Here is a 23,041-nt window from a genome sequence, read left to right on the forward strand (position 1 = left end):
CATCAAGCTGTCAGGATACAGAAAATAAGAAAGTAAATTATTTGTACTTCATGAGTAGCTCACCAGGAAACATATTAAATTTCAAATAGGATAAATGCGACACTTAGGATTAACTATAAGAGAATAGGAAACGGTACGAAGATAAACAATTCGGTATTTCTGGTGCCGAAACAACCTGGAACAAAGGAGAAACGAAAGGTACGCACTCTAGTAGACAACGAAGCTAAAACCGTTATCTTGCCACTCGTTGTTACAACACTTAGTGGCTTGCCTTCCACGAAGCAGCCGTGTCAGTCAGAGATAAAAATAGAAAAACAAGACCTTGTAAGTCCTTGTCAGTGGCTACATTCATTACGAGATTGGTTAAGAAGATTACATCACAAGCTTCACGTCATTTCTGTGCCACGTAAAGAATTTGACAATGATTTAAGAATAATGTATTCAAGTATCAAAGCAAAATAAATATATAACGTAATTATAATGTATGAAAAATGTAATATACCTTGACCAAACCAGTCGATATCAGTGGTACAACTTGACCCTCAAAGATTGCCCCAACATTTTTTTTTTACTTTTTGTTTTTTGCTGAAACAAAGCCGTATGGCTACCAACCACGGGTAATCTTCTCGAATTAATTTCACTTCACCGACTCAGGTGTCAATTTCGCTGTTTGTTTGCTCAAACAGCTACTCATTTACTCTCACGAGGCCTTGTCTACATTTCCGCAACAAAAAGATCTGAGGTCACCGGTAATCGAGTCCGGACCCTCCGTGTCAGTAACCAGTGTCGCTAACCGCTGGAGCAGCGATATTTTATGCGATAAGGCTCCTCCTTTATCTGGCTCTGCAAGTTGAAACAATGGCTACTCAGCTGCTAAGGAAGGGAGTTCAGCGTTCTGTCGACGATGGAGTCATTGAGACAGCACAAGAGCATATTTTTCAAGAATGGGGATGAAATTCACTGGTGTCATTCCCAAATGTAACATCCTAGTCTTTAACTTAAGCATATTACGACCGAATTACAGTATTAGAGCGCACTACAGTGATGACTTTAGCACCCATACTGGAGAGAAGATTGTGATGAAAATGAGGAAAGTGTTGAAAACTAAAGAATAAAAGGATAAAATAATTCCTAAAACTGATTTTCTACAACGCACATACAAGCGTACCATAAAAGCTTTTAAATTGTCTGTTCTAAAATGGTTGATAAAAGGAAAGCAAAAACTCAGGAAATTGTATTAAAAGATTTTATATTTAATGAGCGTAACAACACTGAAAACGCAGAGGCACTAGGAGAACGGAGCAGTGTGAATGACAGGTGCGAGTTTGTCGATGTCAACGAAAGAACTGACGGACACCGATCCGCTGCCACCTCCAGGTATAAACCTGGGTCAGCGGTTCTGCCCATACAACACATCGCGTACACCATCCGTGATAGCTTTCCACTCTACTCCGCTCCCTCACCCATGCTAGCTCAACTGCATCCTTATCGATATCTGCTGGCGGAGATACTAAAAATGTTACATGTCTGCCGGCCGGAGTGGCCGAGCGGTTCTAGGCGCTACAGTCTGGAACCGCGCGACCGCTACGGTCGCAGGTTCGAATACTGCCTCGGGAATGGATGTGTGTGATGTCCTTAGGTTAGTTAGGTTTAATTAGTTCTAAGTTATAGGCGACTGATGACCTCAGAAGTTAAGTCGCATAGTGCTCAGAGCCATTTGAACCATTTTTTTTTTGTTACATGTCGCTTGCTGATCACTAAACAGAATAGGATAACCAAGCAGTCTGCAATGCTAAAGGCGTATACGGAAATCACAAACGTCTGTATCTCCGTGGATGGGGTGTGGTATGTACTCAGCGTTCACAAATTTGCGACCGTGGGTGACCATAGTAACATTTTGACAGATCATTGCAATGCTGGACGCACTCGGTATCTGTTGCAAGTTCACACGTATTGTTACCTGGCGAGGAATGAGTGCCGGTCAGACACAGGCACGGTGCATTTAGCGTCAGTGAGCGTGCTGTCCATGTATGGAATGGGGAAGGCGCGCGATCTGTCGGAGTTCGACCATGGGAGGATTGTGAAGGCTCAGAGGCTCGACACTAGGTATCGGAATCTACATGACTTGTCGGGTGCTCCAGGAGTGCTTTGACTTGTGTCTTAAACACATAATGAAAGCAACGTGAAACCACATCCAGACTCACGGAGCTGAGCGGCCACCCCTCATTGCGTATGGCGGACGTCGTAGGCTGGGCAAACTGCTAAAACAGGACAGGCGGCGAACTGTGGCGCAACTAACATCAAACATTAATGCTGGGCAGAGTACAAGTGTGTCTGAACAAACAGTGCACCGAATACTCGTAACAATGGGTCTCCGCAGCCGACGACCCATGTATGTACCTAGGTTAACACCACGACAGAAATGGGCACGTGACCATCGGAACTGGATGTTGGCACAGTGGCAGGGCGTTGTATTGTCTTCATCATAGCGGTAGGAAGGCGCGAATAGGTTAACTTCAAGCGGAACAGCTCCTTGAAACTGCACTGCGGGACGGCAACAAGCCGATGGCGGCTCTATTATGCTCTGGCATCATTCAAATGGGCATCCATGTGTAGAGTGGAGCCCATGCAAGGTACTAGGATGGCCATGGAATTTCATACACCTGGCTGCATACCACGTCTTCACAGTGATAATACTTCCCAGCGATATTACCATTTTCCAACAAGATAATACGCAATTTCACAAGGCCAGGAGTATGATAGAGTGGTTTGAGAAACACAGTGGCTAGATTCAATTGATATGCTCTCCCCCCCCCACCCCCAATTGGTGAGTTGTGAACCCGATCGAACACATCTGCGATTCGACTGAACGTGGCGACGTTGCGTTGGAGCTCATCCCACCCCCCCCACCACGGAATTTAAGGGAATTATATGACTTATGTGTGCAGATGTGGTACCATTTCTCTCCAGCGGCCTACCAAGGGGCCGGCGGCTGTGACCGAGCGGTTCTAGGTGCCTCAGGCCGGAAGCACGCAGCTGATACGGTCGCAGGTTCGAATCCTGCCTCGGGCATGGATGTGTGTGATGTCCCTAGGTTAGTTAGGTCTAAGTAGTTCTAAGGCTAGGCGACTGATGACCTAAGATGTTAAGTCCCATAGTGCTTACAGCCATTTGGACCATTTTGAACCTACTAAGGCCTCATGGACATACAGGCTATTAAACTGGTGGCCATAATGGTCTGGCTGACAGGGTATATAAAGGATGTACGAATACAGGTTGTAGACACATTGTTGACGACACAGATAAGGATGGGTCTGGCAGGGAGTCGTGGTCGGCTGACGAAATGGTAAGGTGAACGCTGCCTGTTCGAGTCCCAGCCCGAAAAATATTTTCATGGTCGTCATTCCATTATACAGCTGATGGTTGTCCATATTCGCAACTGCAATACATGAATGGGTTAGAGACACGTGAGATAGGCCAAGCATCCAAACGTTAGTGGAAACCCTCACTTGGGTTTATTCATTATTAACACGACAAATTCCGTTAGACAAGTAAAATACAAAGTACAATGAACAAAACTGGTCCCGCTATTAATAAACGATAACAGAACGTTCAATCGGGTTCACAACTCACGAATTGGGGAGGGAGGGGTTGGCGGTTAAGTATATCAATTGAAGCGGTTGTAGTTGCCACAGTACCTGTTCCTTTGGACGTGCATTCATGTCTGAAAGAACATTGCATCGTAATTCGGACTAACACAGGCACTGAAACAACGTATTGTACATTTTGTGTTTGGATTTTAGTCAGCTTCCTTGTAACACGACCGCGTGTCGTCCAGATAATCCGCAAGCATCCGTAATATCAGCAGAGAGTCTCGTGTTCATCAGTCAATCGTGTGCAGTCTTAGGAGATGATCAAACTAGCGGTTTTCTGAGATACGAGGGCTGTTCAGGAAGTAAGCTACAATTGATCGCGAAATGAAAATCACAGTGGAAAGCAGAAATGTTTCATTTGTAACAGTTAGCTACACCTTTCAGCTACTTTTCTACGTAGTCGCCGTTCTGACTCAGACGATCGTCGTAGCGTTGTACCAACTTTCCAATATCCTCATCATAGAAGGCAGCCGCCAGTGCTTTCCGCCAATCCTCTACGCTAGCCTAAAGCTCGTAGTCTGTGCCAAAATGTTGTCTTCATTGTCAGCGGTTCGTTTGAGCAGAGATGAATCTCAGTGGGAGACAATTACAGGCTGTATTGTGGGTAACCAAACATTTCCAATTGAAACGATGCAGGAACATCTTCATTGCCCCTGCAGAATGAGGCTGGGAATTGTCTTGAAGAAGAAACCGCACGACAGTTATGTAATGTTGGTTGCATAGCTTCAGGGGAAAATTCTCACCAGGCCCTCGTACTTGGCGGGAAACACTATTTTCTATAACACCTTTACGCTCTCACTAAGAGCTCAGGAATGAAAAGAGCTACATAATTCTACCTAGAGTCATACTAGAGACACTGCCCAACACATCTTTGCAAAGCTTTATCGGATTTTCATAGTCGTTTCCATTTCGCGACCGATCTTAACTTACTTTCTGGACAGCCCTCGTATAACTGCATTTTCCGGAAGTTAGGCCATTTCATTGTTTGGCACGTTATTGCCGTCTGTCTTCATTTCATTGTATTACACGCTGTAGAATTGCAACAGACATTCCATTTATAGTGACCCATTGAATACATGTACGAATGTTTGATTTTACACGTGTTTCTCATCCCTATATCCTGATTATGCTATCGATTCTCACCGTGATCATGTGTAGGAGGATCCCTCCTCATAGTTAACGTTCTGTTATTGTTTATTAATTGCGGGACCAGTTTTGTTCATTGTACTTTGCATATTACTTGTCTAATGAAATTTGTCGTGTTAATGATGAATCAAACTCAAGTGAGGGTTTCCACTAACGTTTGAATGCTTAGCATATCTCCCGTGTCTCTAACCCATTCATTACCTTGGTTCAACAATTTACATCATGTATCCCAAGCTCATTTAAATGTATTTGCTTTTGTTTCAGTGAAGTCAACACGTGCATACCACCAATCCGGCACGAGCCTTATCAGAGAGCTATTTACGGGAGCTAAGAGGAATTAAAGGCAAATTCATTTCCGTTATGGGCCATTAATCAAATCTGTGTTTTTAATAACTTGTCCGAGAAGCTTCTCTTTAATGCCTAATAATCCCTCCTCCCTCAATCTTCGATGAAAATAATTTAGATTAAATTAAAATTGACATACGACCATCATACTTACCGTTCCCATCATATTTATGGCAATGTATTATCCTGGTAATCCACTGTTTTACAAACAGGTTACTTATATATGTCTGAGTCTACCAGGATTGCCGGCCCACGTAATAGTCCACGGAAACGAGAGCTTATAAAATTTGTGGCACATACTCTCATACGTAGGGTAAAAATGGCGTCGCGTGTCGTCGTAGTTACACCAAGTACAACAACGGAAAAAATTACAACACCAAAAAATAACTAATTTAGAGCAATGAAATTTTGTGAATACATTTGTCTAGGACACATATTTAAATGATTAAAACTGGAAAATTACAGGTTAATTTAAGCGCGAGGAAAGCCATTGCAAATTTGAAATTCTGGTACACTAACAACCAGTGTACCCGACAGAATGTTCAATGCAAGCATACCAACTGGCATGCATTGTGTTGTACAGGTGTCGGATATCAGTTCGTATGTTGGAGTTCCATGCTTGTTGCACTTGGTCGGTCAATACAGGGACAGTTAATGCTGTTTTAGCATGACGTCGGAGCTACTATGCGGTGACGTCCCGTAAGCGCTCGATTGAAACAGACCTGGTGATCGAGCAGACCAAGGCAACATGTCGACACACTGTAGAGTATGTTGCATTGCGATATCGGTATATGGGTGAGCGTTATCCTGTCGGAAAACAACTCCTGTAAAGCTGTTTATGAATGACGGGTCGAATCACCATACTGACGTACAGATTTGCAGTCAGGGTGCGTGTGGTAACTACGACAGTGCTCCCGCTTTCATACGAAAGAGCAGCCGAGACAATACTTACACTACTGGCCATTAAAATTGCTACACCAAGAAAAAATGGTGATGATAAACGGGTATTCATTGGACAAATATATTATACTAGAACTGACGTATGATTACATTTCCACGCAATTTGGGTGCATAGATCCTGAGAAATCAGTACCCAGAACAACCACCTCTGGCCGTAATAACGCTCTTGATAAGCCTGGGCATTGAATCAAACAGAGCTTGGATGGCGTGTACCGGTACAGCTGCCCATGCAGCTTCCACACGATACCACAGTTCATCAAGAGTAGTGACTGGCGTATTGTGATTAGCCAGTTGCTTGGCCACCATTGACCAGACGTTTCCAATTGGTGAGGGACTTGGAGAATGTGCTGGCCAGGGAAGCAGTCGAACATTTTCTGCATCCAGAAATGCCCGTAGAGGACCTGCAACATGCGGTCGTGCATTATCCTGCTGAAATGTAGGGTTTCGCAGGGATCGAATGAAGGGTAGAACCACGGGTCATAACACATCTGCAACGTAACGTCCACTGTTCAAAGTGCCGTCAATGCAAACAAGAGGTGACAGAGACGTGTAACCAATGGCACCCCATACCCTCACACCGTGTCATACGCCAGTATCAGTATGGCGATGACGAATACACGCTTCCAATGTGCGTTCACCGCGATGTCGCCAAACAGAACCTGGATTCATCCGAAAAAATGACGTTTTACCATTCGTGCATCCAGGTTCCTCGTAGAGTACACCATCGCAGGCGCTCCTGTCTGTGATGCAGCGTCAAGGGTAGCCGCAGCCATGGTCTCCGAGCTGATAGTCCATGTTGCTGCCATCGTAGTCGAACTGTTCGTGAAGGTGGTTATTGTCTTGCAAATGTCCCCATCTGTTAACTCAGGGATCGAGACGTGGCTGCACGATCCGTTACAGCCATCCAGCACGGTGTTCCGTATTACCCTCCTGAACCCACCGATTGCATATTGTGCTAACAGTCATTGGATCTCGACCCACGCGAGCAGCAATGTCGCGATACGATAAACCGCAATCGCGATAGGCTACAATCCGACCTTTATCAAAGTCGCAAACGTGATGGTCCGCATTTCTCCTCCTTACACGAGGCATCACAACAGCGTTTCACCAGGCAACGCCGGTCAACTGCTGTTTGTGTATGAGAAATCGGTTGGAAACTTTCCTCATGTCAGCACGTTGTAGGTGACGTCACCGGCGCCAACATTGTGCGAATGCTCTGAAAAGCTAATCATTTGCATATCACAGCGTCTTCTTCCTGCCGGTTAAATTTCGCGTCTGCAGCACGTCATCTTCGTGGTGTAGCAATTTTAATGTCCAGTAGTGTAATCCGAGGCGCAGGTCCAGTGCGTCTGGTGCGTAAACTGGTGGTTTTCAGGTCCTCAACCAGCCTCCTGCCAACCAACACGCAGCCGTCACTGGCACCGAGGCGGAACCAGGTTCCGTCATAAGACACAAGACCTCCACCCTGCCATCGTTCAAACTCAGTGAGGAGTTGATAATGACATCTTTGTCGACTCAAATACGTTCTTCACTAACATTAGCTCACCACGTCGAATCACAAAGCTAGCCAACACTCACGACCGTTAGAGCTCGTATCCAAACCAAACGCTATTTCCATCCCCGCAACAGCACTGCTAGTGCCACTCTTACGCGTCCAGGGCGAAATTTGGGCTGAGTCATCTTTTGAATGTAGAAACAGGCATACCAACTTTCATTTACTTCGCGCAACCCATTATTGGTGTTGCGATTTTTCCATCAGTGCACTTCTAAGTTCTGCATTGGTGACGGCCTCCAATAGCGCGGCTAATTTTCACGCTCAGAAATTGCCGTTAAAGAGCAAGTGTTAATTTGCAGAATTACTGCTAATTTGCCGCTCGAATTAATGTACCTATAAATCTGTCATCCACGGTTATGGCCCACACACTGACACTAGAGCGAAAGTGATGCCTTGCTTCGATGATCACTCGCGTATTTGCATCTGCCCACATGTGGCTATCGTTGTAATTTATTAACCTGTTCTGCGGTATAACCCGCTTCATCCCTACCTAAAGTCCGAAGTGCGAGCAGCAGCTTTTTAGCACTTCTTTTGTATTTATTTTTGTTTGTTTATGCCAATAAACATCTCCCAGGTTCGTCCTGTTGGTTCAGTGCGTGTTTAAATCTTATTCATCTACATCTACATCTACATTTATACTCCGCAAGCCACCCAACGGTGTGTGGCGGAGGGCACTTTACGTGCCACTGTCATTACCTCCCTTTCCTGTTCCAGTCGCGTATGGTTCGCGGGAAGAACGACTGCCTGAAACCCTCCGTGCGCGCTCTAATCTCTCTAATTTTACATTCGTGATCTCCTCGGGAGGTATAAGTAGGGGGAAGCAATATATTCGATACCTCATCCAGAAACGCACCCTCTCGAAACCTGGCGAGCAAGCTACACCGCGATGCAGAGCGCCTCTCTTGCAGAGTCTGCCACTTGAGTTTATTAAACATCTCCGTAACGCTATCACGGTTACCAAATAACCCTGTGACGAAACGCGCCGCTCTTCTTTGGATCTTCTCTATCTCCTCCGTCAGACCGATCTGGTACGGATCCCACACTGATGAGCAAACTCAAGTATAGGTCGAACGAGTGTTTTGTAAGCCACCTCCTTTGTTGATGAACTACTTTTTCTAAGCACTCTCCCAATGAATCTCAACCTGGTACCCGCCTTACCAACAATTAATTTTATATGATCATTCCACTTCAAATCGTTCCGCACGCATACTCCCAGATATTTTACAGAAGTAACTGCTACCAGTGTTTGTTCCGCTATCATATAATCATACAATAAAGGATCCTTCTTTCTATGTATTCGCAATACATTACATTTGTCTATGTTAAGGGTCAGTTGCCACTCCCTGCACCAAATGCCTATCCGCTGCAGATCTTCCTGCATTTCGCTACAATTTTCTAATGCTGCAACTTCTCTGTATACTACAGCATCATCCGCGAAAAGCCACATGGAACTTCCGACACTATCTACTAGGTCATTTATATATATTGTGAAAATCAATGGTCCCATAACACTCCCCTGTGGCACGCCAGAGGTTACTTTAACGTCTGTAGACGTCTCTCCATTGATAACAACATGCTGTGTTCTGTTTGCTAAAAACTCTTCAATCCAGCCACACAGCTGGTCTGATATTCCGTAGGCTCTTACTTTGTTTATCAGGCGACAGTGCGGAACTGTATCGAACGCATCTACCTGGGAGCCTGTATCTAATATTTTCTGGGTCTCATGAACAAATAAAGCGAGTTGGGTCTCACACGATCGCTGTTTCCGGAATCCATGTTGATTCCTACATAGTAGATTCTGGGTTTCCAAAAACGACATGATACTCGAGCAAAAAACATGTTCTAAAATTCTACAACAGATCGACGTCAAAGATATAGGACTATAGTTTTGCGCATCTGCTCGACGACCCTTCTTGAAAACTGGAAATATCTGTCCTCTTTTCCAATCATTTGGAACCTTCTGTTCCTCTAGAGACTTGCGGTACACGGCTATTAGAAGGGGGGCAAGTTCTTTCGCGTACTCTGTGTAGAATCTAATTGGTATGCCGTCAGGTCCAGTGGACTTTCCTCTGTTGAGTGGTTTCAGTTGCTTTTCTATTCCTTGGTCACTTATTTCGATGTCAGCCATTTTTTCGTTTGTGTGAGGATTTAGAGAAGAAACTGCAGTGCGGCCTTCCTCTGTGAAGCAGCTTTGGAAAAAGATGTTTAGTATTTCAGTTTTAAGCGTGTCATCCTCTGTTTCAATGCCATCATCATCCCGTAGTGTCTGGATATGCTGTTTCGAGCCACTTACTGATTTAACGTAAGACCAGAACTTCCTAGGATTTTCTGTCAAGTCGGTACATAGAATTTTACTTTCGAATTCACTGAACGCTTCAAGCATAGCCCTCCTTACGCTTACTTTGACATCGTTTAGCTTCTGTTTGTCTGAGTGGTTTTGCCTGCGTTTAAACTTGGAGTGGAGCTCTCTTTGCTTTCGCAGTACTTTCCTAACTTTGTTGTTGTACCACGGTGGGTTTTTCCCGTCCCTCACAGTTTTACTCGGCACGTACCTGTCTAAAACGCATTTTACGATTGCCTTGAACTTTTTCCATAAACACTCAACATTGTCAGTGTCGGAACAGAAATTTTCGTTTTGATCTGTTAGGTAGTCTGAAATCTGCCTTCTATTACTCTTGCTAAACAGATAAACCTTCCTCCCTTTTTTTATATTCCTATTAACATCCATATTCAGGGATGCTGCAACGGCCTTATGATCACTGATTCCCTGTTCTGTACATACAGAGTCGAAAAGTTCGGGTCTGTTTGTTATCAGTAAGTCCAAGATGTTATCTCCACGAGTCGGTTCTCTGTTTAATTGCTCGAGGTAATTTTCGGATAGTGCACTCAGTATAATGTCACTCGATGCTCTGTCCCTACCACCCGTCCTAAACATCTGAGTGTCCCAGTCTATATCTGGTAAATTGAAAACTCCACCTAAGACTATAACATGGTGAGAAAATTTATGTGAAATGTATTCCAAATTTTCTCTCAGTTGTTCTGCCACTAATGCTGCTGAGTCGGGAGGTCGGTAAAAGGAGCCAATTATTAACCTAGTTCGGTTGTTGAGTGTAACCTCCACCCATAATATTTCACAGGAACTATCCACTTCTACTTCACTACAGGATAAACTACTACAAAGAGCGACGAACACTCCACCACCGGTTGCATGCAATCTATCCTTTCTAAACACCGTCTGTACCTTTGTAAAAATTTCGGCAGAATTTATCTCTGGCTTAAGCCAGCTTTCTGTACCTATAACGATTTCAGCTTCGGTGCTTTCTATCAGCGCTTGAAGTTCTGGTACTTTACCAACGCAGCTTCGACAGTTGACAATTACAATACCAATTGCTGCTTGGTCCCCGCATGTCCTGACTTTGCCCCGCACCCGTTGAGGCTGTTGCCCTTTCTGTACTTGCCCAAGGCCATCTAACCTAAAAAACCGACCAGACCACGCCACACAACCCCTGCTACCCGTGTAGCCGCTTGTTGCGTGTAGTGGACTCCTGACCTATCCAGCGGAACCCGAAACCCCACCACGCTATGGCGCAAGTCGAGGAATCTGCAGCCCACACGGTCGCAGAACCGTCTCAGCCTCTGATTCAGACCCTCCACTCGGCTCTGTACCAAAGGTCCGCAGTCAGTCCTGTCGACGATGCTGCAGATGGTGAGCTCTGCTTTCATCCTGCTAGCGAGACTGGCAGTCTTCACCAAATCAGATAGCCGCCGGAAGCCAGAGAGGATTTCCTCCGATCCATAGCGACACACATCATTGGTGCCGACATGAGCGACCACCTGCAGATGGGTGCACCCTGTACCCTTCATGGCATCCGGAAGGACCCTTTCCACATCTGGAATGACTCCCCCCGGTATGCACACGGAGTGCACATTGGTTTTCTTCCCCTCTCTTGCTGCCATTTCCCTAAGGGGCCCCATTACGCGCCTGACGTTGGAGCTCCCAACTACCAGTAAGCCCACCCTCTGCGACTGCCCGGATCTTGCAGACTGAGGGGCAACCTCTGGAACAGGACAAGCAGCCATGTCAGGCCGAAGATCAGTATCAGCCTGAGACAGAGCCTGAAACCGGTTCGTCAGACAAACTGGAGAGGCTTTCCGTTCAGCCCTCCGGAATGTCTTTCGCCCCCTGCCACACCTTTATGTGCCACATCTTTATGTTCACTGACTGCAGTTTAGATTATGCAGCTCCCCTGTGCAAAATAACAATTTGTTTTAACTCTTATACTCAATAAGATTTATATTTACAGCGTATTACCCGTGAGGTGTACTTTGTGTTCTGCTGATTGTTGTTAACCACTCACTATTGCACTTAGTAGATAACCACACATAACACTAACTAGATTCAGGTGAAGCTGTTTCAGATTTTTACTCATACTAGAGCTTAAATTAAAAATATTAGCGGCATAGAACCAAATTTATTTAGCAGTAGCTTTGAACCTGTAGCCAAAATGCAACTTTGACCATGGATTTAATTGTACAATGCAAACAGTCATGTCATTAGTGAACATGACGGATACTGAGCTGTTTCTGTGCACACCAAGAAAAATGGTTTTTATCATGGTTATAAATTCAAAAACTAGAGGAGCAACAAGTAGAATATGGAGAATGTACATCCAATGAGTAATACACTGTTAATATAAAACTCACAATGTGTACTAGTTAAACAGAACTGTTTTGCACAGGGCAGCTACAGAATCCGAATAGCTGTTTTTAACAATGTGCTAACTGAAGATTTAAATATATATTGTGGCCTGTAATTGAAGAAGTGTCATGATGATCTCTCCATTGGCAAAAGATTCCGGAATAGTCCCCCATTCGGATCTCCGGGTGGGGACTGCCAATGGGGAGGTTACCATGAGAAAAAATTGAATAATCTACGAAAGGATAACGTTCTACGAGTCGGGGCGTGGAATGTCAGAAGCTGTTCAACGTGGTAGGGAAACTAGAAAATCTTAAAAGGGAAATGCAAAGGCTCAACCTAGATATAGTAGGGGTCAGTGAAGTGGAAGGATGACAAGGATTTCTGGTCAGATGAGTATCGGGTAATATCAACAGCAGCAGAAAATGGTATAACAGGTGTAGGATTCGTTATGAATAGGAAGGTATGGCAGAGGGTGTGTTACTGTGAAGTAGGGCAGAGGGTGTGTTACTGTGAACAGTTCAGTGACCGGGTTGTTCTAATCAGAATCGACAGCAGAACAACACCGACAACGATAGTTCAGGTATACATGCCGACGTGGCAAGCTGAAGACGAACAGGTAGAGAAAGTGTTTGAGGATATGGAAAGGGTAATGCAGTATGTAAAGGGGGACGAAAATCTAATAGTCATGGGCGACTGGAATGCAGTTGTAGGGGAAGGAGTAGAAGAAAAGGTTACAGGAGAATATGGGCTTGGGACAAGGAATGAAAATGGAGAAAGACTAACTGAGTTCTGTAACAAGTTTCAGCTAGTAATAGCGAATACCCTGTTCAAGAATCACTAGAGGAGGAGGTATACTTGGAAAAGGCCGGGAGATACGGGAAGATTTCAATTAGATTACATCATGGTCAGACAGAGATTCCGAAATCAGATACTGGATTGTAAGGCGTACCCAGGAGCACATATAGACTCAGATCACAATATAGAAGTTCAAGACATTAGTCAGGAAGAATCAATACGCAAAGAAGTGGGATACGGAAGTACTAAGGAATGACGAGATACGTTTGAAGTTCTCTAACGCTATAGATACAGCAGTAAGGAATAGCGCAGCAGGCAGTACAGTTGAAGAGGAATGGACATCTCTAAAAAGGGCCATCACAGAAGTTGGGAAGGAAAACATAGGTACAAAGAAGGTAGCTGCGAAGAAACCATGGGTAACAGAAGAAATACTTCAGTTGATTGGTGAAAGGAGGAAGTACAAACATGTTCCGGGAAAATCAGGAATACGGAAATACAAGTCGCTGAGGAATGAAATAAATAGGAAGTGCAGGGAAGCTAAGACGAAATGACTGCAGGAAAAATGTGAAGACATCGAAAAAGATATGATTGTCGCAAGGACAGACTTAGCATACAGGAAAGTCAAAACAACCTTTGGTGACATTAAAAGCAACGGTGGTAACATTAAGAGTGCAACGGGAATTCCACTGTTAAATGCAGAGGAGAGAGCAGATATGTGGAAAGAACACATTGAAAGCCTCTATGATGGTGAAGATTTGTCTGATGTGATAGAAGAAGAAACAGGAGTCGATTTAGAAGAGATATGGGATCCAGTATTAGAATCGGAATTTAAAAGAGCTTTGGAGGACTTACGGTCAAATAAGCAGAAGGGAGAGATAACATTCCATCAGAATTTCTAAAATCATTGGGGGAAGTGGCAACAAAACGACTATTCACGTTGGTGTGTAGAATATATGAGTCTGGCGATATACCATCTGACTTTCGGAAAAGCATCATCCACACAGTTCCGAAGACGGCAAGAGCTGACAAGTGCGAGAATTATCGCACAATCAGCTTAACAGCTCATGCATCGAAGTTGCTTACAAGAATAATATATAGAAGAATGGAAAAGAAAATTGAGATTGCGCTAGGTGACGATCAGTTTGGCTTCAGGAAAAGTAAAGGGACCAGAGAGGCAATTCTGATGTAACGGCTAATAATGGAAGCAAGGTTAAAGAAAAATCAAGACACTTTCATAGAATTTGTCGACCTGGAAAAAGCGTTCACCAATATAAAATGGTGCTAGCTGTTCGAGATTCTGAAAAAAGTAGGGGTTAGCTATAGGGAGAGACGGGTCATATACAATATGTGCAACTACCAAAAGGGAATAATAAGAGTGGACGATCAAGAACGAAGTGCTCGTATTAAGAAGGGTGTAAGACAAGGCTGTAGCCTTTCGCCCCTACTCTTCAATCTGTACATCGAGGAAGCAATGATGGAAATAAAAGAAAGGTTCAGGAGTGGAATTAAAATACAAGGTGAAAGGATATCAATGATACGATTCGCTGATGACATTGTTGTCCTGAGTGAAAGTGAAGAAGAATTAAATGATCTGCTGAACGAAATGAACAGTCTAATGAGTACACAGTATGGTTTGAGAGTAAATCGGAGAAAGACGAAGGTAATGAGAAGTAGTAGAATTGAGAACAGCGAGAAACTTAACATCAGGATTGATGGTCACGAAGTCAATGAAGTTAAGGAATTCTGCTATCTAGGCAGTAAAATAACCAATGACGGACGGAGCAAGGAGGACATCAAATGCCGACTCGCTATGGCAAAAAAGGCATTTGTGGCCAAGAGAAGTCTACTAATATCAAATACCCGCCTTAATTTGAGGAAGAAATTTCTGAGGGTGTACGTCTGGAGTACAGCATTGTATGGTAGTGAAACATGGACTGTGGGAAAACCGGAACAGAAGAGAATCGAAGCATTTGAGATGTGGTGCTATAGGCGTTTGTTGAAAATTAGGTGGACTGATAAGGTAAGGAATGAGGAGGTTCTATGCAGAATCGGAGAGGAAAGGAATATGTGGAAAACACTGATAAGGAGGACAGGATGATAGGACACCTGCTAAGACATGAGGGAATGACTTCCATGGTACTAGAGGGAGCTGTAGAGGACAAAAACTGTAGAGGAAGACAGAGATTGGAATACGTCAAGGAAATAATTGAGGGCGTAGGTTGCAAGTGCTACTCTGAGATGAAGAGGTTAGCACAGGAAAGGAATTCGTGGCGGGTCGCATCAAACCAGTCAGTAGTCTGATGACAAGAAAAAAAAAGCCAATTAAAGACTAGCGAAAACCCGAAATGCGTACCACCATGAAGATTTTTTGAAAAGTAGCTTGTTGCTATGTTTCTGGATTTACAGCAAGATAGATTACACAACTAAATTATGACTGTTCTCGACGTAAGTAAAGTAGCCCGCATCTCAACAAATATTTACATCCGGACATGCGCTTACAGCAATATTTCTCTAGTCTTCATCTATCGATGGGTAATGGTAACTGAAAATAATGTGAAGTTTGCATAAACGACATGATCTCAGACAATCCAACAGCTTTATGAAGTTATTTATTTCTGCAGTGAGTTGTGCTCTTGGATCATTCTTAAAGGATTACTAAATGATAAGTTTAATAGTACAACAAACGGTCATACACTTGTCAGTCTGACAATATTATTTGATGTAGACCTTCCTACATGTCAGTGGATTTGAGAGGATCGGTTATGATGATGTATCACCTTTCTTGTAATACTATGGAGTGGACCACAGGTTCATCATCATAAATGCAAGGCCGTTTCTATCACTAGGCAAGACTCGGCGGCCTCCTAGGGTGGAAAAATATTAGGGACGGCAATGAGTGGAAAAAAAAATTAATTTCAAATCAAACAGAGAAGGAATGAGCAAATGGGAAAAAAATGGAAAAGAGGAAAAATTAAAACATCGAAATATTTTGAAAGGCCTACGGAACAGTTGCTTACTAAGTATTTACTTGAGGAAAGTAAACACATTATCTCTACCTGCCTCAAAACTCAACCAGCCACTACTGAATACGAAACGGAAACAACTGATCTTGAGTCTTCTCTGTCCAACGCTGGAGGGGGTCACGTGCACTGGTTTGCGATCTGTTGCGACCAGATACCGTGCCTCCCTCAGTCCCTTTTTTTGTTTTTGTCTCTGCAGATTATCAGTTGTACTGAGTGGTCCTGTTGGCGTTTTTATTTCTACTATTGTCCGCTGCGGATAACCGACGAATAATTCACAAGCTAGGATTTGTACTTCCATTTCAACATTCTGTGAAAAAATTATAAGACAAATTTAGTGATACCCGAACATGAAAAAGAGTTTGTGTCTGTTTGTAACTCTGTCTGTGAGTGTTGGCGACCTAGCAACGGCATTGCACAAATATAAGAGTATCTAGAATTTACAGGGGGCCGTTCATATGATCGAGAGTTAATCTGACTTACCACAGTAGAAAACGTCTGAAAGTGAGTGTAACAGGCAACTATACGAAAATGTAGACTTTCACGGCCGGAAATATCATGTCCATTATAATTATTCGGGCTGTTATGCCGTGGTCGGTTGATGAATTCTGTGGTGATTCCCAACGTTTCGTCTCCGACTGCGGGAGACATCTTCAAGGGGGTCCGTAGCTCGATGGAAGGTCCAACACACACACTGGCTCGCTACTGACTGCTACACCACGAAGATGACGTGCTACAGACGCGAAATTTAACCGACAGGAAGAAGATGGTGTGATATGCAAATGATTAGCCTCTCAGAGCATTCACACAAGGTTGGCGCCGCTGGCGTCAGTAGCGAGCCAGTGTGTGTGTTGGACCTTACATCGAGCTACGGACCCCCTTGAAGATGTCTCCCGCGGTCGGAGACGAAACGTTGGGAACCACCACAGAATTCCTCAACCAACCACGGCATAACAGCCCGGATAATTGTAATGGACATAAAATGCAACTATGCAGTACACGAGAGGGAAAACAGCTCGCAGACTCCTTACGATGACGACCATCCGTGCATGCATGACACTCGATTGTACAGTCAGGCTCTCTGCTTTTCGCACTGAGCCGAAAAATACGAGATATGTAGGCTACAAGCAGATTTGTTACAAGTACGTTCAGTTTTCTGGTCATAGTAGGCCGTGTTTATACACCTGTATATGAACAAATTTAAGTAATACCACCCTCTACAACGGGATCAGGATAGCTTGACCCTTTACTGACCTCGCTATAGGTCACGATGGCAACATGAACAAATTTACGTAGTACCACCCTCAACAACAGGATCAGGATGGCTTGACCCTTTACTGACCTCGGTATAGGTCACGATAGCGACGTGAGTGTGTATGGAGGAGCAGCAGGTATCTAGAGCCGGGTGGACTGCCGCACTACACCAGTCGAAACGTCTTGTTGGTGCAGACAGTGACCGACGGCGCTGGCTGTCCCTGGCCGGTGGTGTGTGAAACGGTCAGCACTTGGCCTCAGGGGAGGTCGGTTCGTGGAGTCGCCTGCTTGGTTTGGCGATGGCGATGGGGCAGTGACCAAGTGACGTCACCACCCCGGCGAGTGTAGCACTGCATCACAGGAAACAGAGGGCACTCTCTGCAGCGACAACGTCGGCCACCCCAGTGGGTGCAGATAAATGACCAGCCGAGAGTCTGGTACGATCGCAGTCCACGGAGCATCCGAGCACGGACGCGAAGCGAGGACCGCAGATTAAGATACAGAATCAGCGGCATGCAGACTCGTGTGGGCAGCAGCGGAGCGCGTGTACGCAGAGTAGACAGTGGTTCGACAGCAAATCAGGCGCAGGTGCGAAACATGTGATCCATACCGTCGCAATGAAAATGCGACACAAATATACATCAGATTCACCAACAAAATATTTTACTGTAAACAAAGTACACCACTGGCCATTAAAATTGCTACACCACGAAGATGAAGTGCTACAGACGCGAAATTTAACCGACAGGAAGACGATGTTGTGATATGCAAATGATTAGCTTCTCAGAGCACTCACACAAGGTTGGCGCCGCTGGCGACACCTACAACGTGCTGACATGAGGAAAGTTTCCAACCGATTTCTCATACACAAGCAGCAGTTGACCGGCGTTGCCTCGTCAAACGTTGTTGTGATGCCTCGTGTAAGGAGGAGAAATGCGTACCATCACGTTTCCGAGTTTGATAAAGGTCGGATTGTAGCCTGTCGCGATTGCGGTTTATCGTATCGCGACGTTGCTGCTCGCGATGGTCGAGATCCAATGACTGTTTGCAGATTATTGAATCGGTGGGTTCACGGACAGTTAATGCTGTTTTAGCATGACGTCGGAGTTACTATCCGCTGACGTCCCGTAAGCGCTCGATTGAAACAGACCTGGTGACCGAGCAGACCAAGGCAACATGTCGACTCACTGTCGGAAAACACCTCCTGTAAAGCTGTTTATGAATAACGGGTCGAATCACCATACTGACGTACAGATTTGCAGTCAAGGTGCGTGTGATAACTACGACAGTGCTCCTGCTTCCATACGAAAGAGCAGCCGAGACCATACTTACACTACTGGCCATTAAAATTGCTACACCAAGAAAAAATGGTGATGATAAACGGGTATTCATTGGATAAATATATTATACTAGAACTGACGTATGATTACATTTCCACGCAATTTGGGTGCATAGATCCTGAGAAATCTGTACCCAGAACAACCACCTCTGGCCGTAATAACGCTCTTGATAAGCCTGGGCATTGAATCAAACAGAGCTTGGATGGCGTGTACCGGTACAGCTGCCCATGCAGCTTCCACACGATACCACAGTTCATCAAGATTAGTGACTGGCGTATTGTGATTAGCCAGTTGCTTGGCCACCATTGACCAGACGTTTCCAATTGGTGAGGGACTTGGAGAATGTGCTGGCCAGGGAAGCAGTCGAACATTTTCTGCATCCAGAAATGCCCGTAGAGGACCTGCAACATGCGGTCGTGCATTATCCTGCTGAAATGTAGGGTTTCGCAGGGATCGAATGAAGGGTAGAACCACGGGTCATAACACATCTGCAACGTAACGTCCACTGTTCAAAGTGCCGTCAATGCAAACAAGAGGTGACAGAGACGTGTAACCAATGGCACCCCATACCCTCACACCGGGTCATACGCCAGTATCAGTATGGCGATGACGAATACACGCTTCCAATGTGCGTTCACCGCGATGTCGCCAAACAGAACCTGGATTCATCCGAAAAAATGACGTTTTACCATTCGCGCATCCAGGTTCCTCGTAGAGTACACCATCGCAGGCGCTCCTGTCTGTGATGCAGCGTCAAGGGTAGCCGCAGCCATGGTCTCCGAGCTGATAGTCCGTGCTGTTGCAAACGTCGTCGAACTGTTCGTGCAGATGGTTGTTGCCTTGCAAACGTCCCCATCTGTTGCCTCACGGATCGAGTCGTTTCTGCACGATCCGTTACAGCCATGTGGATAAGATGCCAGTCATCTCGATTACTAGTGATACGAACCCGTTGGTATCCAGCACGGCGTTCCGTATTACCCTCCCGAACACACTGGAAGAACGGGACCAATGAAGACTGAAGAGAATCGTTCAACGTGACAGATGTGCAACCCTTCAGCAAATTGCTGCAGATTTCAATGCTGGGCCATCAACGAGTGTCAGCATGCGAACCATTCAACGAAACAGCATCGCTATGCGCTTTCGGAACCGAAGGCCCACTCATGTACCCTTGATGACTGCGTGACACAAAGCTTTACGCCTCGCCTGGACCCGTCAACACCGACATTGGACTGTTGATGACTGGAAACATGTTGCTTGGACGGACGAGTCTCGTTTCAAATTGTATCTCGTGGATGGACGTGTACATGTATGGAGACAACATCATGAATCCACGGACCCTGCATGTCAGCAAGGAACTGTTCAAGCTGGTAGACGCTCTGTAATGGTGTGGGGCGGCTGCAGTTGGAGTGATATGGGATCCTTGATACGTCTATATACGACTCTGACAGGTGACACGTATGTAAGCTTACGTAAGCATCTTGTTTGGTCACCTGAATCCATACATGTTCATTGTGCATTTCGATGGGTGATTCCAGCAGGAGAATGAGATACAAGTCCAGAATTGCTACAGAGTGGCTTCAGGAACACTCTTCTGAGCTTACACACTTCCGCTGGCCACCATCTCCTCTGACCTGAACATAATTGAGCATATCTGGCACGCCTTTGATAAGTGTTGTTCATAAGAGATCTCCACCCCCTCTCACTCCTACGGATTTATGGACAGCCCTGCAGGATTTATTGTGTCAGTTCCCTCCAGCACTACTTGAGACGTTAGTCGAGTCCATGTCACGCCGTGTTGAGGCACTTCTGCGTGCTCGCGGTGGCCCTACACGGTATTAGGCAGGTGTATCAGGTTCTTTAGCTCTTCAGTGTATGATAAATGTATTACATGGTAAATACAATACGTTACTATATTACATTTTGTCATGTTTTCCTGTTGCTTTTGTGGTGAGAACCCTAATTTTATGATGTGAAATTATGGTTCGGTATTACAATTTCCAGCGCTGTTAGCCAATGTGTGTGGTCCTGGAGATGTGTTCATTAGTCTCCGTGCTCCTGTTGTCCGATTTCCAGCGTTCGTTCACGCACATTTTTTTCAGCACATCGGATATATCACTTGCACTTTACATTTTGTGTTCATCATGAAGATATTTCACAAGTAAAAGAAGTGAAGCGCTTATGACCGTAAATAAACGGTACTCAATTATTTGCATATACGGAACATACCTCCAGGAAATAGAACAACACAAAAGATCGGCAATAGGGAAGGTGGCTGGTCGAAATCGATTAATTGGTACAATTTTAGTAATGTGTAGCTCATCTATAAAGGAGATCGCATATAGAGCGCTAATGCGACCCATTCTTGAGTACTGTTCGAGTGTTTTGGGGTACCCATAAGGCCGAATTAAAGGAAGACACTGAAGCAATTTAGAGGGGTGTTGCTAAATTTGTTACCCGTGATTTCTAAGAACATGTAAGTAAGATGCAAATGCTTCGTGAGCTCATGTGGCAATCCCTGGATAGATTGAGAGGTTCTTTTCACGAGACATTATTGACAGCCGCGCGGGATTTCCGTGCGGCCTCTGGCGCCTTGCCTAGCTTCGCGCGGCTGTAGGGTTTCGCAGGGATCGAATGAAGGGTAGAGCTACGGGTCGTAACACATCTGAAATGTAACGTCCACTGTTCAAAGTGCCGTCAATGCGAACAAGAGGTGACCGAGACGTGTAACCAATGGCACTCCATACCATCACGCCGGGTGATACGACAGTATGGCGATGACGAATACACGCTTCCAATGTGCGTTCACCGCGATGTCGCCAAACACGGATGCAACCATAATGATACTGTAAAAATAACCTGGATTCATCCGGAAAAATTACGTTTTGCCATTAGTGCACCCAGGTTCGTCCTTGAGTACACGATCGCAAGCGCTCCTGTCTATTATGCAGCGTCAAGGGTAACCGCAGCCATGGTCTCCGAGCTGATGGGCCATGCTGCTGCAAACGTCATCGAACTGTCTTGCAAATGTCCCCATCTGTTGACTCAGGGATCGAGACGTGGCTGCAAGATCCGTTACAGCCATGCGGATAAGATGCCTGTCATCTCGACTGCTAGTGATACGAAGCCGTTGGGATCCAGCACGAAGTTCCGTATTACCCTCCTGAACCCACCGATTCCATCTTCTGCTAACAGTCATCGGATCTCGACCAATGCGAGCAGCAATGTCGCGATACGATAAACCGCAATCGCCATAGGCTACAATTCGACTTTTATCAAAGTCGGAAACGTGATGGTACGCATCATCGCCAGTCAACTGCTGTTTTTAGTATGTGCAATCGGTTGGAAATTTTCCTAATGTCAGCACGTTGTAGGTGTCGCCACCGGCGCCAACCTTGTGTGAATGCTCTGAAAAGCTAATCATTTGCATATCACAGCATATTCCTCCTGCCGGTTAAATTTCGCGTCCGTAGCACGTCATCTTCGTGGTGTAGCAATTTTAATGGCCAGTATTGTACGTTTCCTTATTATAGGTTAATCCCGTACATAGGTAGAATAATAAATCATTTGTTCATAGTTTAAAGGTTTCCTTGTATAAATTGGGTTATTTCAGGCAAACTGTTATTTATATAATATATGGAATTTTTGTTTCATTTTGTCGCTAAACGTCTTACATACATAATGCTGCTGTACATGTTACTGAATGAAGGTACTTCCGAGTCCGAGTGGAACCGAAAGATAGGTTGACGACCGGACAGGAGAGTGAGTGTCGGAGTATGTTGGCAGTGCGACGTCTTCTGTTACCTCCAGTGTAACGAGTGCCATAGGAGGCAGAGGGAATATCGGAAGGAACGGAGAGGGCAGTGGGTGCTCATTTGACCGGAGCAATAGTGGTAGGAACCGCCGAAAGAAAACAATCGATATTGTCGGCTGTTGGTAAAATATCGTCTCTGTGGTTGTAGTTTTACTTCTCAGTTGGTTTATTAGTCATTCATTTCTTTCAAGCGAATCCATTCCATTCCTGCAGGGCTGTCCATAAATCCGTAAGAGTACGAGTGGGTGCAGATCTATTCTGAATGGCACGTTGCAAATCATCCCATGTTTAGGGAATCTGGTGGCCAGCAGAAGTGTTGAACTCGGAATAGTGTTCCTGGAACCACTCTGCACCAATTCTGGACGTGTGGGGTGTCGCATTGTCCTGCTGGAATTGTCCGTCGGAATGCACAATGGACATGAATGGATGCAGGTGACCAGGCGGAATGCTTACCTACTTGTCA

The 23,041-nt window shown here is 45.0% G+C and overlaps 1 protein-coding gene across 1 annotated transcript in view; it reads left to right on the plus strand.

Annotated features, from left to right (window-relative positions):
• LOC124805405 (zinc finger protein 74-like) overlaps window positions 1–23,041 on the plus strand; it is a 517,252-nt gene that overhangs the window by 47,747 nt on the left and 446,464 nt on the right. The window lies entirely within an intron of this gene.

This window comes from Schistocerca piceifrons, chromosome 7 (genome assembly GCF_021461385.2).
Source record: "Schistocerca piceifrons isolate TAMUIC-IGC-003096 chromosome 7, iqSchPice1.1, whole genome shotgun sequence".
NCBI classification, from domain to species: Eukaryota; Metazoa; Arthropoda; class Insecta; order Orthoptera; family Acrididae; genus Schistocerca; species Schistocerca piceifrons.